General features: G+C 44.3%; 1 protein-coding gene across 2 annotated transcripts in view; it reads left to right on the top strand.

Annotated features, from left to right (window-relative positions):
- Positions 1-8390: 8390 nt before the first annotated feature.
- Positions 8391-16788, top strand: part of Tafa4 (TAFA chemokine like family member 4) — a 198373-nt gene continuing 189975 nt past the window's right edge. For both annotated transcript variants that reach the window (XM_052719987.1, XM_052719986.1), the window contains exon 1: positions 8391-8721. The gene's annotated coding sequence lies outside the window, so the exon portion shown is untranslated. The remainder of the gene's footprint in view (positions 8722-16788) is intronic.

Below are 16788 nucleotides of genomic sequence, written 5' to 3'. Positions count from 1 at the left end.
GACCTGGCAGAGAGGACAAGCCCCCTAAACCAACCAACCACCAGATAAACTACCCAAAGTCCCTTTTATCTTACTACACTTGGGCACATAGTCACGGTGTGTTCCAAATTCTATTTCCATCTCCCTTTGCTGATAGAGTGCTGTGTAGCTGGAGAGTTTCTCTCTGGGTCCCGCCAACCCCCCTCCCCCCAGTCCTGCAGCCCACTTATAAAATAAACACATAGACACTTATATTATTTAAACTGTTTGGCCTAATGGCTCAAGTTTCTTGCTATCTAGTTCTTATATCTTAAATTAACCCATAACCCATATCTATTAGTCTATAGGTTGCCATGTGGCTCCTGGCTTACTGGTACTTTACATCTCACTTTTCATGGCTTTTCATGGCGGCTGGCAGCGTCTCTCTGCCTCAGCCTTCCACTTCCCAGGATTCTCCTCTCTCCTTGTCCCGCCTATACTTCCTGCCTGCTACTGGCCAATCAGCACTTTATCAATCAATCATCCACAGCAGTGCTCTCTTAGAGTTCTCTAAGACACAGAACTGATAGGGCGTATGTTTGGATACTGATATGCACATGTATGGATGGATATTATGTTATTCTTTATAAAGTACTGGCTCAGGAGAGTGTAAAAGGCATGAGGGTTTCCCAGTCTGCTCTCTGCAAGCTGAAGACACAGCAAAGCCAAATGCTGAGGCTCAGAGCACTGAGCAGCATACAGCTGATGGTTCAGGTTTCTGGAACACAAGATACTTGATGGTGTAGACTCAGCCTCTCAACAGCCTCCTTCCTTCGTTTGGCTTCTTTGAGTAACACTCAGGTGTTCAGAGGGTGCTTTTCACATCTGTGTCTCCTCTGAGATCACTGTAATGTTCATGAGATAGCTTGTCCTCTGGCTTCTGCATATGTAGAGCAGTATGCATGCACTTGTACTTACACCAATGAGCACACACACACACACTCAGAGAGAGAGAGAGAGAGAGAGAGAGAGAGAGAGAGAGAGAGAGAGAGGGAGGAGGAGGAGGAGGAGGAGGAGGAGGAGGAGGAGGAGGAGGAGGAGGAAGAAGAAGAAGAAGAAGAAGAAGAAGAAGAAGAAGAAGAAGAAAGCAAAACACATAACTAAGAAACTTTACAGTCTGACAAAATTCACATTAAGGGTCATCAAATAGGTCCTGTGGGCCTTAGTCTATAATAAAGAAAATGGAAAAGGAAATCCTTCAAGTGAATTGCTCCAAAGTGGACACATAACAATCTGGGTAAAAGCATCACATGGGTTAGCTGTATGTTGCCTCAATTTTCTACACACATCACAAATTTCCAGGCACTGAGGATTTACTCAGACTGGGAAACTGACTTGGCCACTTCACCTTCCAGAGGTGATGTACCTCAGAAGCAGTGTTCCTCTTGCTCTAACCCCTAATCTCTATAGACTGGCTTCTTCATGTCTTTCTTCACACATTGCCCACGATGTGTCTTCTATTTTATGGTGATTAGTTCAACTGTCTCAATGACATGGCTCATTTCTTGCTTCAATTTTCAAAGTCAGGTGGGAGACGTCTGATTCTCACTGGCTACTTTACCAGCTAGAGATTTATGAGGTTGGCCAGTACTTGCCTTAGGAGCCCAAACCTAGCCTAATAGGCTACTGCCATGAGGGTTAGGTAATACAGCATATGGCTGGTTGGGCAGGCAGAGCTGTGAGTAACGCTGAGTCCTGCAATGGATATCACTTTCTGGGGTCAACATTACTTTTCCAGGAATTTATAAGCATGCAATTCTGACAGGGGTGCTATCGGCACCCTCTTCATGTCCTGGTCATGGGATAAGTTTGCAAAACAAATTTAAAAATTTGAAGCCAGAGGGTAATTCTTATTGCATGAAGCTCACACGGGTACAGGAACACTTGAGTCAGCATGGGAAATCTTCCTTGCCATTGGGAAGAAGTCTTTTTGTAAGAGATAATGAGTCCAATCCAAGCAACGACAACAGGCAGTGCCAAGATATGCGGGAAGACGCGTGTACACACACATGCCCTCCCATGAGTATAGTATCTTTAAAATAGTAAAAACAAAAACACTCTGTGTGTGTGTGTGTGTGTGTGTGTGTGTGTGTGTGTGTGTGTGTGTGCATGTACGTGTATACACTCAAGAGCTGCAGTACCCACGTGGATGTCTGAGCACAGCCTGTGGAATTTGTTCTCTCCTTCCACTACATGCGTCCCAGGGTCAGGTCAGCAGACTCAGTAGCAAACTCCCTTCCCCACTGAGCCGTCTTGCCAGTCTGAGTACTAGCATCGCTCGCACTGGTGAAGGCTCTCAGCTCCATTGGTGAACAGCTGTCCCTTCTTTCCTCTTCTAGTCTTATTTCTGTCTCTTGCAATCAAGGGTTTTGGCTTGTATGCTCACTCCTAAGGGATGCTGGCATGTAAGCAAAGGACTAATCCTGCATCCAGCTTGAAATCGTGGGATTTGAGGTCCACTGTTGGGTTTAGGGTTCCCGGTGGGAAAGTCCCCAGCCAGGAGTATTCCAAATGTCAGCTGTCCGAGTGGAGTCTCTTAAATCCTACTTTAACATTTATGACCTTTTACTAAATAATGTTTTTCTAAGGTAGAGGCAAAAAAAAAAAAAAAAAAAAAACCCAACTCAAGTCCAAAAATAATAATCAAATAGCATGTGGGTTTTGTTGCATGTATTAAAATAGCATAGATGGAAAAAAATCGGAATAAAACTCAACATTTATTCTTCTGCTTTGTCCAAAACTTTGCACTAGACGTGTCAGAGAATAAATAGGGCAAGTCAGACTGGAAGTGGGTTTTTCTCTTTTTATCCTTCCTCTGAGACAACATCAACTTGCAAGGTACAGACTCAGCATTCTGAGAACCCAGGTTCTAAAGATGTTTAAGTCAGTCTGTGTGTGTTGCCATCTCTAATAGATGGATTCTTCCAGAGGAAGCTGGGTTGTGGAACTAACATAGAAGTGGTTCTACTTTAATCTGTGTGGGGCCCTGGTTTGGGAAGCTGGAAAAGAAAGAGACATCATGGGTGTGACCAGACTGCCCATGGTGGGGTGTGAGGGCTCTAGAAGCCTCAGGCTTCCTCAGAATGCTCTTCCTACCAGTCATTTCTGCTGATGGAATCATGACTATATTTACAAAAGTCAATCTCTTTCCCAATTTTGCCATAATCTTAAATTACTACCTCTGGAAATCTCTTTAATCAGAAACTCTTCTGACTACAACCTCAGTTGAAAGAACAGAATCTATGAAACCACAGGTTTGAAGTTCTCATGTAACAATGGACAATAAAATGAATTACAACTATTAACTTTTCCCCTGTGTTTTGGGTTAAATCATTTTACATCCCATTTGTGGGATAAAAATTGCATTTTAGAAAATGCTGGGTTAGTACTTAATTTCAAGACAAGATATGTTACTGAAACTTTACAAAGGAAGGCATCATAGACTTTTTTTTTAATATCTGGTGTTGCAGGCAGACTTGATAAGGACATCTTGATAGAGTCTAGGATGTGAAAATCTGAAGACCCTATGGATATTGGCGGAGAGGGGTTAGATGATCTCTTCCTTACTGTTTTCCCTTGCTGGACTAGGGAGCATCGGTCCACCTCTATTTATTACTCACCAGTACAGCAGCATGCAGCAGTGAGTCCGGCACATAATAGCTAAAACAAATGTGTGGAGGAGGAAAGCATGTTGTAAATAGAGTCCATCTGGATCAGTATGGTGGCTCTTGGGTGTTCTTTGAGGCCAGGCATTTTGAATACCTTTCACAGCTGTCCCTCAAATGCTGGGTGCGATGTTAAGTACACACAAACAGGATTAGGTACCGCTTTATAACCAAAGTAGGTTTGCGCTGGTAATCTGTGATTTACGTGGAGTCATATCTTGAAACCTCAGCTCTCAAGAGCTTTAGAGAGGATGAGAATAACTGTAAAGCCCTTCTTAATTGTGGTACATTACACACATCATGAAATTTATCATGTAAACCTGTGTAAGTGAAGAACCGGATGGTATCAAGTACATTTATATTTTGGGACAGCCGTCACCATAACACGTCTCCTGGAATCTTTCTCCTTGTATGCTGAAAGTCTGCATATGTTGAAGAGCAATGCCCCATTGTTCTCCTGCTCACCCAGTCCCGGGTAACCACCATTTATTTCACTTTTTTATTTCTATAAATCTTACTGTTCTAGGTAATTGTATATAGGAAATCACATAGTGTTTGTCTTTTTGTAACTGGCTTATTTCCTTTTCCCTTTCCATCTCTAAGTTTCATTCATTGTTATGTGTGTCAGAATTCTCCCTCCTTATTAAGGCTGAATATACTCTATTGTACAAGCATACCACACTGATTACCATTTGTCTGTGAACAGACTGGCTGTTTCTCACTTTTCAGCCACTCTGAATCATGCTGCTATAAACACGGGTGTATACATGTCCCTTTGATAAGCAGGAATTCTAAATGAGCTAGTAAAAGGATCAATGAAAGAAAGAATGAATGACAACCCCAATCTTCAGTGAGCTCAGAGGTCGACAACCAGACTGGGAAAGACGTTGGAATAGATGAGGTGGGGAAGAGAGGGCATCATTTCTTTGATGATTCTACCCAAGGCCAGGCCTGATCAGAATCTACTTTGTATTTCTCTATACAACAGCTCTGCTGTTATCTCTAAAAATGTGCTCTGCTGTGGGTTCATAAATCCCTCTTACTCTAATTTGCCCTGAAGTGCTGTTCCTCTCTGAGACATAAATTATTGAAACCCTTGTGGTCAGCAAAGGGAAGGGTAGAGAAACCCACCTGAGCCTTCCAGAGCAAATAGCCAGACTCCTTGTCTGAGTTCCAGAAGTCTGAAACAAGCCTGGCCAAGCCATCCAAAGCAGGAAGTCATTAGCAACTGCAGCAGACCCCATACTTCCTGAGAAAGGTGAGGGATTCCAGCCCCAGCCAGAGGAGCCTTACATCTTCTTCTCACTGCAAGTTCAGTGTGCTTTCTCTCGGATCAGGACTGTGGGGAAGCCGTGAGAAGATACTAGTTCATTTTCAGGAGTTCATTCTCAGACAGGAGGGAGGATCTATTTGTATTTGTGCAACGAGGGCCAGAACTACTGCTTTACACTACATCCAGCATCCTCTATGGTGAGGGGCTTGATGCCTTCTCTGTTACTTGGGTAAGGGGTGGGCCTGCTTTGTCTTGAAGAGCTGTCAGGGTTTTTGAGCTCTAAGAAGCCTGACGCATTTTCTCAGAGGATGCTGAAGAGCTGATCGGCCTAACACAAACAAAAAAACAGACCAGTTGTTTCATTTATCAAAGTCCTCATAGTTCCCAGGTTGAAGCAAGGGGAAGCAACGCAAGTATCTAGCGAGGGAAGTGAACTTGAAAGTTAAAGGGCTGGGGTAAACAAAAAAAGTGAAAGAACAGCACTTTGAACATTTCAAAGACCAGCGCAACGGAATAGACACATGCTCTTTGCATTCTTGAAGCTTCATCTGTTTCTGCTTAGCACCCTAGCACAGGCTGCAGTGACAGACTGGCCCAGGAACGTGGGCTTGTTAGTTAGCCCTTTTGGTGCTGGAGTTTTTCCAGCTGTGGAATAAGAGAAATTTACTTTTTCAGATGATGAGCATGAGAGCCACATGAAGCACTTAGCATACTCAGACACACAGGGCTATGATTACTATTTGTTATCATTATTAGTCTCCCAAGGAAAAATCATACTCGAAGTACATGAGCATTGCAAAAAAATTTAAATTGAAGCTTTACTAAATAAAAGAGAGAGAGAGAGAGAGAGAGAGAGAGAGAAAGAGAGAGAGAGAGAGAGAGAGAGAGAGTGTGAATATGAATATGAATATGTAGATGTCAGAAGAGAACCTTGGGTGTCAGATTTTACCTCTTTCCCTTGTCTGAGCCAAGCTGTCACTGCAAATATTGGCCTACAATCTTGAGAGAGTCTCCTGTATTTACTTCTCATCTGGCTGCAGGAACCCTGGAATTCTAGATCCACACACTACTGAGGCCAGCTTTTATACGGGGCCTAGGGATCCGAACTCAGGTCATCAGGCTTGAGTGGCATGTGCTTTACCCACTGAGTCATCCGGCCAACCCAGACAATGGGGAGGTTTTTATATAAATAGGCTTAGGAAGAGTCAGACTGTCCCTTCACAGGCGCAGGCGCAGGCACAAGCACGTGTGTTGTACACCACGATATGCCCAGTAGTGTTCATGCCCAGTAGTCTACAGATGAGGAAAGAGAAACATAAAGTTTCAAATTACATGAGTTCCTACAGGCACAAAGGGTGTTGTGAACTGCTGTGTTTAAATGAAAAACAACAAACAAACAAAAACAAAACAGAAAGCCCTGTTGGCATGACCTTCAGCTAGACTTACATTAAAAAATAGTCTGACTCATTTTAATAATACAGACATTGATTTTACACAACTTAATAAGGTGCAAAATGGGTGGCCGGGTAGGAGGGGGCTTCTATGAAACAAATGGAGGACTGTTCCTTGCGAGAGGATCACTGAACTACTGCTGGGGATAGCTTCTGCTTAGATGCTTGCTTGCTTGGCCTTTCATCACTTAGTTCTTGACTGTCACCATGTCCTAGTGACTTTCCCAGGGCAGATGATCTAAATTAAACCCACCACCATGGTTCTCATGCTTATTTTTATATTCTTTTAAACACATAGTTGCTCTAAAATTGCCTCTTATATATTGGTTGAATTGTTTAATGCCTAACTTTCCCTGTGACTATAGACAGAAGTTGTGCCTGCTGTTTGTCATAGAATCCCCAAGCCTGGCACGCAGACATTTGATAAGCAGCTGGATGAAGAAATAATTGGGACTCATTGAGCTGCCTCCCCCCATAGCTTACCTTCCTGGGGCAGTGATTAGGCCACATATCTCAGTTCATAGGGCCATTCTGCCTCTAAGGACTATGTGAGACACATTACATCATTGGACATTTCCCAGGGAGTCCTTTAACTGTACTGTGATAGGAACATGCAAGATTGCAAGGGTTGCTCATGTTTGAAAACCCTCTTAGACTGGTGACAATTTAATAGCATTTCTGTCTTTGCTAAGTCCCAATTTTGATAACAAAAGAGCCAAGGATTGTCAGTGTTTAGCAATCAGTAAAATACTACAATATGGTGTGTGTGTGTGTGTGTGTGTGTGTGTGTGCGCGCACGCTCGCATGTGTGTATGGTAGGAAGGCACAGGGAGCAGAGGTAAGAGCCTGCCCTGGATGAGTTCAAGCAGTAGAGGCAGAGAAGAATGAATACATTTGGATGCATCTCTGGTAGAACGACACATCGTTTCAGCTCAATGCAAAATAAAAGGACAAGGGGGCTATTAGCCAGTGACAAAGGACAGCATAGTGTCAGAGAACAGTGATTTTTCAAACTGCATGCATATAATAACCACATGGGGAATCTGGTTTAAATGAAAACTCTGGTTCTGGGGTGGAGTCAGAAAGTCCAAAATTCCAACTTGGTTGCAGAGAATGCAAACCAGGGTCAAATGTAATCTGCACTACTAATTAATTCCACAGTCTTCAGTAAGTTATTTAGCCTTTCTGTGCCTCACTTTTCCCTTCTGCACAATGGAGATCAGACAAAAGAAGTTCTGCAAAGGGATTACTAGTCACGTGCTGCTGGTTGCTAGTTACTTCTGTGAAGGAAGAGGGGAAAGGGATTTTGCATGGCTGGGGATGAGGCAGAAGGGTATCAAAAAAGAACTGGAGGCATTTTTAAAAACTCATTTTAAGACAGAATATCCTGTAGCCCTCAAACTCACTGTGTAGTCAAGGATGACCTTGAACTTCTGATCTTCCTGCTTCTACTTCTCAAGAGACTGGGTCATAGGATTGTACCACCACATCTGGTTTTATGTTGTGCTGATCTGTTGCATGCTTAAGCAATCATCCTGCCAACTGTATTATATCCTTAGCCCCATTAAAATTTTATTTTTATCATTCAGCTATTGACATGTATGTCAAGTTTTTTTTTTCTTTTTCCCATGCAAAGACATGAAGCCAGATGACTTTTGCCCATGCTAGAGGACTCCTGCTTGCCGACTATTGTGGGTGCTCTGTGGAGGAAATGGTTTCAATTGGGAGCTGAACCCCAAATTCTCCTCTCTTATGCAGGGCTCAAAGTGGCTCTCAGGTATTGAGAAGAATTCAGCACCTTTCTTTCAACACCTGCAGATTGGTGTCCACAGCGAGGCGCTCGGGAGAGGCGCACACAGCAGTAGGGTGGGGAGCCACGGGCGCGGAGGATCGGCCCACGTGGACTACGGAGTTTGACAGGGCGCGGGCAATAGGGAGGTCTGGCCAATCAGCGCTGTCCGCGGCCAGCCCAGCTCCTCCTGGTCAGCTTGCTCCGGGCTGGTTTCTGCACAGCCAGCTAGCCTGGAGACACCCTGGACCGGGTGCACCTGCTGGGCGCAGGGCTGTCTGCAGCCCAGGAAACTGGCTGGGGCAATGTCTCTCCTTTAAGACACTGCGCTTCCTACTGTAGCTTCGGCTTCTCTTTGCAGCAGCACCGGAACTTTCCCCCTTCTTGGTCAGACTGAGATGTTGATGGGCTGTTGCCGGGGTCTTCTGCATGCCAGCGGCCAGCTGAGCATCCTTTGACTCCTGCGCTGCGACCCGTGCTTTGCCCTGGACTCCCGGATCAGACTCCACTGCCCTTTCTAGTCGAGTAAGAATGGGTTCTAGAGAAGAGCTGGCGGGAGATGGGGTTGGAGCTGCCTTGGAATGTGGGCTCAAGCGGTGTCTCCAAGGCAGCAGTGGCCTTTTGGGCTAGTATCAGTTAACTGGGCTTGGAGCAGCCCGGATCACTCCCGCATTTGGGGGAAGCAGGAAGAAGTATTTGAATCTGCCGCGTGTGTCCTAAAGTTGGAAGAGACACTGCCAAGTAGGGATATGTGCCGCGAAGGGTACGGGTGGGGATGGCGGGCAGCAGCCACTTCCAGTTTCGGGGTTCATATCTGCGGTTCAGAGACTCTGGAGTCGCGCTGGTGCAGAGGCAGCCACTTGATGAATTGGAGTGAGCCGCAGCAGGGCGAACACTCCATGAACGGGGGGCTCTGGCTACACTGGCCTCAGAGCTTCATCCTTTTGTATCTGAGCAGGGGGTCCTTACAGAAGTCAGCAGGTGGGGTGGTTCCAGGATCCCTGACAGCCAGACTGGGCCTGGGGGCACAAATGGTTAACTGGGGAGAGTCTCAGAGTTGAGGCATCTTGGCTTTGTTCACCAGAGCAGCGCCTGGACCTTTCTCTCTCCCCTGCTTCAGTTGTACGGCCAGTTGCCTCGCACGGCAGGGTGTTTTTAAGCCAGGCTTGTCCTCCTGGAGTTGCCAATAGAAAGCTTGATAGCCTGCACCTGGGGAGGCGGCCCAAGCCACAAGCACCTCTCTAGTGGGCTAGTGTGTTTTTCTCTTGATCGTTGAGGGCTCCACACGCCCTGCTGAGAAAGCTTGGCTGAGTTATGAGTCAGCCAGCAATAGGTATGAGCACAAGTTCACGCACTCTTAGAGACCCAGCCATGTGTCCACCCCCACCGAGACTGAAGGCTCCGCTTTGGTGAAGGGTGCTGATGCCCGAACTCTTTGCTTTTAACTTTTTTTTTTTAATGGCCTTCCATTCAGGAGGAGCAAAGTTAATATGATGTGACAGGCAAAATCCCCGCTTGGCAGCCGCGGCCGGAGAGGAGGTATTTCCGTTGAAGCCTTAGTCTGGTATTTTCTGTAAGATCCTTGATACAGGCACAGTCCATCTGCAGACTCAGACACCCAGGTGCACATCGGTGGCTAAGCTTTCTAGCAACATCCTGGGTAGAAAAAAAAAGCAAGCAAGCAAGCAAGTAAGCAAACAAACAAACAAACAGCAACAAAAACCCAATATAATTTAGGGATGGCAGTCAGACAGTGTAGTTAGTGTTTACCGCTTGGTCGTTTAGGAGCAGATGTTTGCCTTGATTTGAAGAATTCCTCAACCGATTCTTGGATGAGAAGCATTTCTGCTAACTCGAGAGTCACAAATCAGGGTGCAAGTCCATGTCCTTTGGGTTGAAGATGGTGAGAGCACTTTCCAGAATCTCTCCAACTAATGGTGACTTATGTCCTCCCCAAATGACCCAGTCAGTGGGTATCACTCGTTGGTGCACAGAGCTTTCTAGGTGTAGATGTTTCTTGATCAATAGTTTGTTTCAACAGCTCGATCGATAGCTGTGTTTCAAGGTTCCCTCCCTAAGTTCCTCTTTCATTATCCTGTCTTCCTAGACTTCGCTCTCCTCCCTCAGTACTGACTACCCTTTGACTTGTCACCATGTGCTGGGAGAGAGTCATGGTTTGATTGGCTGGTGTTCCCTGAGATCTGCAACAAAGTTCCCCAGAACAGCAGTTTGCCTGCCGTGTGAATGGCTTTATTAATTTACCCCGTTGCAAAGTACACCTGCGAGTATCTCTTTGACACTGAATATTCTTTATTGGAGGCAGCCACTGATATTTTTTAGTACTAGACTGTTCTAGGTTACTTGGATTTCAATATTCATTTTGTGATCCCTTTAGAGGTGGGTATTGTTTGGTTCCAGTTAGAAAAGAACAGATCTGGGCTTTGTCCCTCCCCAAAACACCTCCTTTTGTGTGTCACAGAGCCTTTCTTAATAGCTCTGTTTATCTGCACCTCTCGTTTTCTGTTATACTTATTATAATACTTTGTTATGTAAATGATATGTTGATGCATATGATATTAAAACTGTATTCACTGGGGATTAGCCCATGAGTATGATGTCATCACCAGCCAATCCTCTGCCTGATTAGAGCTTGCATTGACAAAAATCACCTTATCATACTGAGTATACTAAGTAAGGGAATCCTACATTGCCTGTGATAAAGGGATGAAGTCTCTTCTGACACTTTCTAACTCTCAATTACTTTGGTTGTAGAGTTTGGGGGGAATTTCTATGTTAAGAGGCTTAGCACAATAATGAAAATTTCAGATTGCAGTTTTATGACATCATTAGAAGTTGTCTAAGTGTATTCTCCCCTTTATCTTTCCTTTCTCTTTGGGAGTTTTCAGCTCATCTGTGGCTCTGTTTCCTTGCAGGGATGAGAAACCATCATAGTAAACTGACTGGCTTTGTGTATCTTTCGTCTTCGACACTGCAGCAGCTGAGCAGTGGGCTGAATTGTTTGTGTACAGGTGTTTGCGTCTTTGGTGGTTGGCCCTAGGTCAGTCAGGATCACAAGGTGACTTCAAGTCCTGCAGGTGATCATTCGGTGTGATTTACCCGCACTGAAGATGACTCAGGACTCAAGCTGGGACAGGCAAAGCTGTGTACCATGGATTTGGGGAGGGCATCTTAGCTACCTTCATCACTTCATGACTGTTTGATTTGGAAATGTTATTTCACAAAGCCAGTGTCCAGACCTTAGGTAGTTCGGACTTGGAGAACTGTCCCACGGAATTGCATTTCTAATAGCCTGCTCAATTCTCACCCTGCAGCATCACCACTTCTCCCAAGAGACCACTAACTCTGTCTTCCCATCTATTTGATATTTGCGCACAAATAAAAATAACTTGCAGCGTTATGGTCAACATTTAAGTTCAGTCCAGTCCCTTCTATAAAGCTTGTCCAAGGGGTGATTTTTTTCCCTCTTTTTATTCAAACATGAACTTAATTATGCATTCTGGTTTAAGGAAATATGCAGAGGCTGCAGCTGCACATCTGCAAAGTACCTCCAAGCTCCGCTTTCAGAAGGAGGGAGTGCTGTGACTTGATCCCACTGTGGGATACAGGGAACAGGGCTGGAATCCCAGAGTCCCGATTCTCAGCCTGGTGTCTGCTCCAAGAAAGACTTACGTGGAGTAGTTTCTGTGTTGTGGTGGGACCCTTCTCCTGGCTGTCTCTGCTGAGGAGGACCTTGTGGGTTTCTTTCACTGGTTTGCCCCCAGTTGTTGGAACATTACTTTGGTTAAAAATCAGGTGCTGGGAGGCGACAGCTGTGTGCAAGATGTCAAGATCTTACAGTAGTAGGTCGTTTGTGTGAACACAAGTAATTTTAATCCAGCAGTCTGGAGGCATCGGATATTGGGGAGGACTTGTTTAACATGACTGCCTGACAAATACAGAGAAGATGCTGTGACTCAACAGGCAATGGAGTTACAGGTCAACTGCTCCCTTTCTTTGAAACTGAATATTGCTAGCACACATGTATAAAGTGTCCTGCTTAGAAAAGTATGGTGATTGAAAAATAATGGAGTAAAGAGAAAACACTGAATATTTTTTTTTTGCTAAATAAAAAAAGGCACTGGACAAAATATGGCTAAACTGCAAAGCCCTTGCTCATTCTGCGACACTTTAATGATCTGAAGTGGGACAGCTGACAAGATGACTTGTTTGGTAAAGGTACCCGCTGATGGGCCTGACAACTTGAATTTGATCTCCCTGGACCTTCATGGTGGAAGGAAAGAGTTGAGGTCTGCACACACACACACACACACACACACACACACACACACACACACCCCTACACGCACATGCACAAAAAGTTAAATACAATAAAAATTATTAAAACATGTCAAGGTAGAGCTGTTAGAGTTATTATTTTATCATTTTAATGGCCATTGTGTTTGCTTGGATTCTTCACTTTCTCATCTGTATCATATGTCATTCAGTGTTCTTTGAAATTTTAGTCCTATTACTTTATTTTTATGTCCACCTTTGCCTGAAAAATCAGGAAAACCTAAGTTTCTTTTGTATGGTATAGTTACTTGCCTGTAACTCACCAGGCTTCAAATCGGAGACTTTTACACTTATTTATTTATCTCTCTATATCTATCTATCTATCTATCTATCTATCTATCTATCTATCTATCTATCTATCATTTTGAGAAAGGGTCTCACTGGATGGCCTAGAACTCATTATGTAGAACAGGCTGGCATAGACATCTATGCCTCACAGACATCTACCTGCCTCTGCCTCCCGAGTGCTGAGTTTACGGATGCGAGGATGTCATACATGTATACAATGTGTTTTGATTATCTCTACCCCTATTCTCTGCTCCAATCACTGCCCATCCTCTACCATATCTCCTTCCATACTTTATGTCTTCTATTTTAATCCAATGAATTCAGTTAGTGCTGTCCGTATGTGTGTGGGTGTGGGACTGTCCACACATGGACAACCTACAGGTCCACGTTCCTGAAGAAAATGGGTGTTCCCTCCACCAGGAGCCAACAACTCCTCAGCCAGGGGTGGGGATACCTAGTGTCTATAACAGGGATTCAGGGACTCTTATTGCCTAGACAAGATTTTGGTTTTCATTACTCATGGCTTTTTTTAAAATTTTTATTTATTTTTACTTTATGTTTATTGGTGTTTTGCCATGGGCATCAGGTCCCCTGGAACTGGAGTTACAGACAGTTGTGAGCTGCCATGTGGGTGCTGGGAATTGAACTCAGGTCCTCTAGAAGAGCAGTCTGTGCTCTTAACCACTGAGCCATGTCTCCAGCCCCTACTCATGGCTTTTATGTTGAAGGTTTCTTTTATTCTTTCCATAAATTACAAAGACGGTATATGCTTGGAGTAGAAAATTCAAATCCTGTAGTGACACAGAAAGGAAGGTGAAAGAACCCACTCTGCCCTGCTACCTAGACACAGCATCTTTCCACATGCTGATCAGTCTCTTTCCACTACTGCCATCTGCCTTGTTCAGACTCAGTCATCCGCTTTCCCACACTGTTGGGAGGGACTCCGCTGATGTCATGGCAGGAGAAGGAGGGCCACATCATGTGTTCTGCAGACCTCCCGTTGGCCATGGGGCCTCCTCATGCAGTGGCATTCCCATGAGGCTCAGAGATGTTCCGGATCCATCTGAGGAAGGATGGCAAATCAGTCCAGGGTGCATTATCATTCTTTTTCATGGCCGTATGCTATTCTTCTACAGTTAGTTATCCAATACCCAAAAGTTAAAAGGAATTTTGAAGGTTTTTTTTTTCTAATGTATTATTTTTGATTTTCTTTTTGGTGGGGTGGGGCTAAGGATCCAAACCTAGGACTTGGTGCATGCTAGGCAAGCACTCTATCATGGCCCATCCCACCTTTTGGCTTTTCAAAAAAGGGTCTCACAGTATAGCTCAGGCTGTAATGAACTCATGATATAACCCATGCTGGCTTTGAGCTCACAGCCTTCTTCCTGCCTCAGTGTCCTGAATGCTGAAATTTCAATCGTGTGCTATTAACACTTGGCTTGTAGTACATTCATGTTTGCTGAAGAAATCAAGTTTTGTGAGTTGGTATCAGAACAAGTCTTTAACTGGTGTTCAGTTTAAGATTTTGAACAACCTGAAGGCTCTGTCTTGTACAGTGGGATGTTTAAGGGAGTTTGAAGAAAAAGTTACTGGGGTGCATTCTTTTCTGCATGTATCTGTGGGAACAAGGAATCATGGACTGGGGCAGGGGGCGGGGGTGCATAGTCTTCACTGCTGTTTTAAACGTTTGGCAGCCCTTCCTGTGGCAGCGGATTGTAATGTAAGCATCTGCTGCCTTCTCTCTGCTTTCAGAGCTCATTATACAATGCACCTCGCATCACAGACAGGGCTTTCTTCATCTATATTTTTGGATTAGTTCTTTCTCAGCACACACAAACTCTTCTCCCCATCCCCCTACCCCCCACAAATATTCATGCACACACAAATCAAAAAGGCCATAAAATTGGTTACTATGGGCTGGGTCCTCCCAAGATACCAAACTCACACCTTTTTCAAATTCTGTCCTGCTCTTTGCAGACCACAGGGTCTGTCAGGAGCACGGAGCTGCATTAAGCAAGCTGGAAGATGGTTCTGCGTGTGTCCCTTGGTACCAATCTCATCTTCCTTATGTGCTGAATTCTCCCCACCTCAAAACTTAGGCACTGATGTGCAGCTGAGGCAATTTAGGAAACTCACTGGCTAACATTGCAACATTCTCCAGCAAGGCTCTGGAGTCACTGCCAGCAAGAATGGGGAGGGTGGGCGGAGTTTTTTTTCTTTTCTTTCTTTATTTTTTTTTGAGATTATAATGTAATTACATCTGTTCCCTCTTCCATTTCCTCCCTCCAAATCCTCCTATATAACCAACCCCCTGACTCACCTTCAAATTCATGCCCTCTTTTGTCCCACACATATGTATATACATATATATTTCTAAATATAACCTATTGAGTCTGTGTAATGTTACTTGTATGCATGTCTTCAGGGCTGACCATTTGGTATTGAATAATAAATTGGTGTGCTCTTCCCTGGGGAAGACTCCTTCTCCCTCTCTCAGAATTCCTTGGTTGCCTACAGTGCTTGAAGGAGGTTGAGGCCTCATAGTATTTCTGCTACCCATTTTGGTATGGCTGTTGTTACCCTTCTTCAGCTCATGGTTAGGCAGTCATGTTGGTGATCCTTTATGGGTGTAGATTTTTCTTTAAAGATTTATTTATTTATTATGTATACAATATTCTGCCTGTATGTATGCTTGCACATCAGAAGAGGGCGCCAGATCTCATTACAGATGGTTATGAGCCACCATGTGGTTGCTGGGAATTGAACTCAGGACCTCTGGAAGAGCAGCCAGTGCTCTTAACCTCTGAGCCATCTCTCTATCCCATAGCATAGCTTTGGACATTGCTAGGAGACACAATTTCCTATCGATCTTCCTGATCCTCTGTATCTTATGCTTTTTTCTATGCCTGCTTCTGCAATGATCCTTGAGCCTATGGTACTGGAGATGTTTTTCAGATTTATCTATTGGGACTGGGCTCCACAACTCTGCATTTTGATTGGTTGTGGTTTTCTTTTGTGGTCTCTGTCTGTAAAGAGAAATTTCCTTGTTGAAGGGTGAGGGCTTCACTTACCTGTGGATATAAAGACAAATATTTGGAGTGTAGTTAGGGATTATGACGGTTTAGTAGATTGGCGGTTATAGGTTCTCCTCCAAGATCCATGACTTCACTAGTCCTGGGTGGTTGGCTAGATTTCCAGTATCAGGCATGATTTCCATCCTGTTCAGCAGGTCTCGAGTCCAACTAGAGAGCTGTTGGTTACCACCAAGGTGTGCGCCACTGCTGTGCCCTCAGGGTTATCATACCATCCTGGTCACTGTTGTGCTTTTTAGGTATCATAGGTAGGTAGGACTTTTGGTTGCTTTTTTCCTTTGGAAGTCTGCATGGTGCTTTTTGTAGCATGAAAGTTATTCTCGGGGAGGAGGTGTTCAGGTCAGTACTACTAGTTCAGGAGCCTCTAGGCCCTGTGTTTGAAGAGCATGGAATCTCTATAAATAGGGACTTACCTTCAACAGTGTGGGTTCTTAAGGAAACCCCTTGGTATTGGACTGTACGAAGCAAGTCATATGTCTTTTTCATGAGAGTTTTGGAAATAGGATCTCACAATGTAGCCTAGGCTGACCTGGAACTCACTTTGTAGCCCAGACTGGTCTCAAAGTCAGCTAGCTCATGGCAATCTTCCTGCCTCAGCTTCCTGAGTTTTGGGATTACAGTTATGGGTCATCATGTCTAGCTTAGTGTTTACTATCTATAGAACAGGGGATGTGTGGTAAATATTTGTCTATTGAGCTTTTAAAACAAATATTAGCAGCAACAATTGCTAGGATTGATGTTGTTGCCTTGTAATATGCAAAAAATAGAAATAACATAAAATTGAGCATTTTAACCATTTTCAAGGCTACATTTCAATAGCATTAAGTATATTCACACTGTTGGGGTATCATCATCTCTT

Source organism: Peromyscus californicus, unplaced genomic scaffold (assembly GCF_007827085.1).
Source record: "Peromyscus californicus insignis strain IS unplaced genomic scaffold, ASM782708v3 Scaffold_6__1_contigs__length_162567912, whole genome shotgun sequence".
Classification (NCBI taxonomy): domain Eukaryota; kingdom Metazoa; phylum Chordata; class Mammalia; order Rodentia; family Cricetidae; genus Peromyscus; species Peromyscus californicus.
This window is presented reverse-complemented; position numbering and strand designations above follow the sequence as displayed.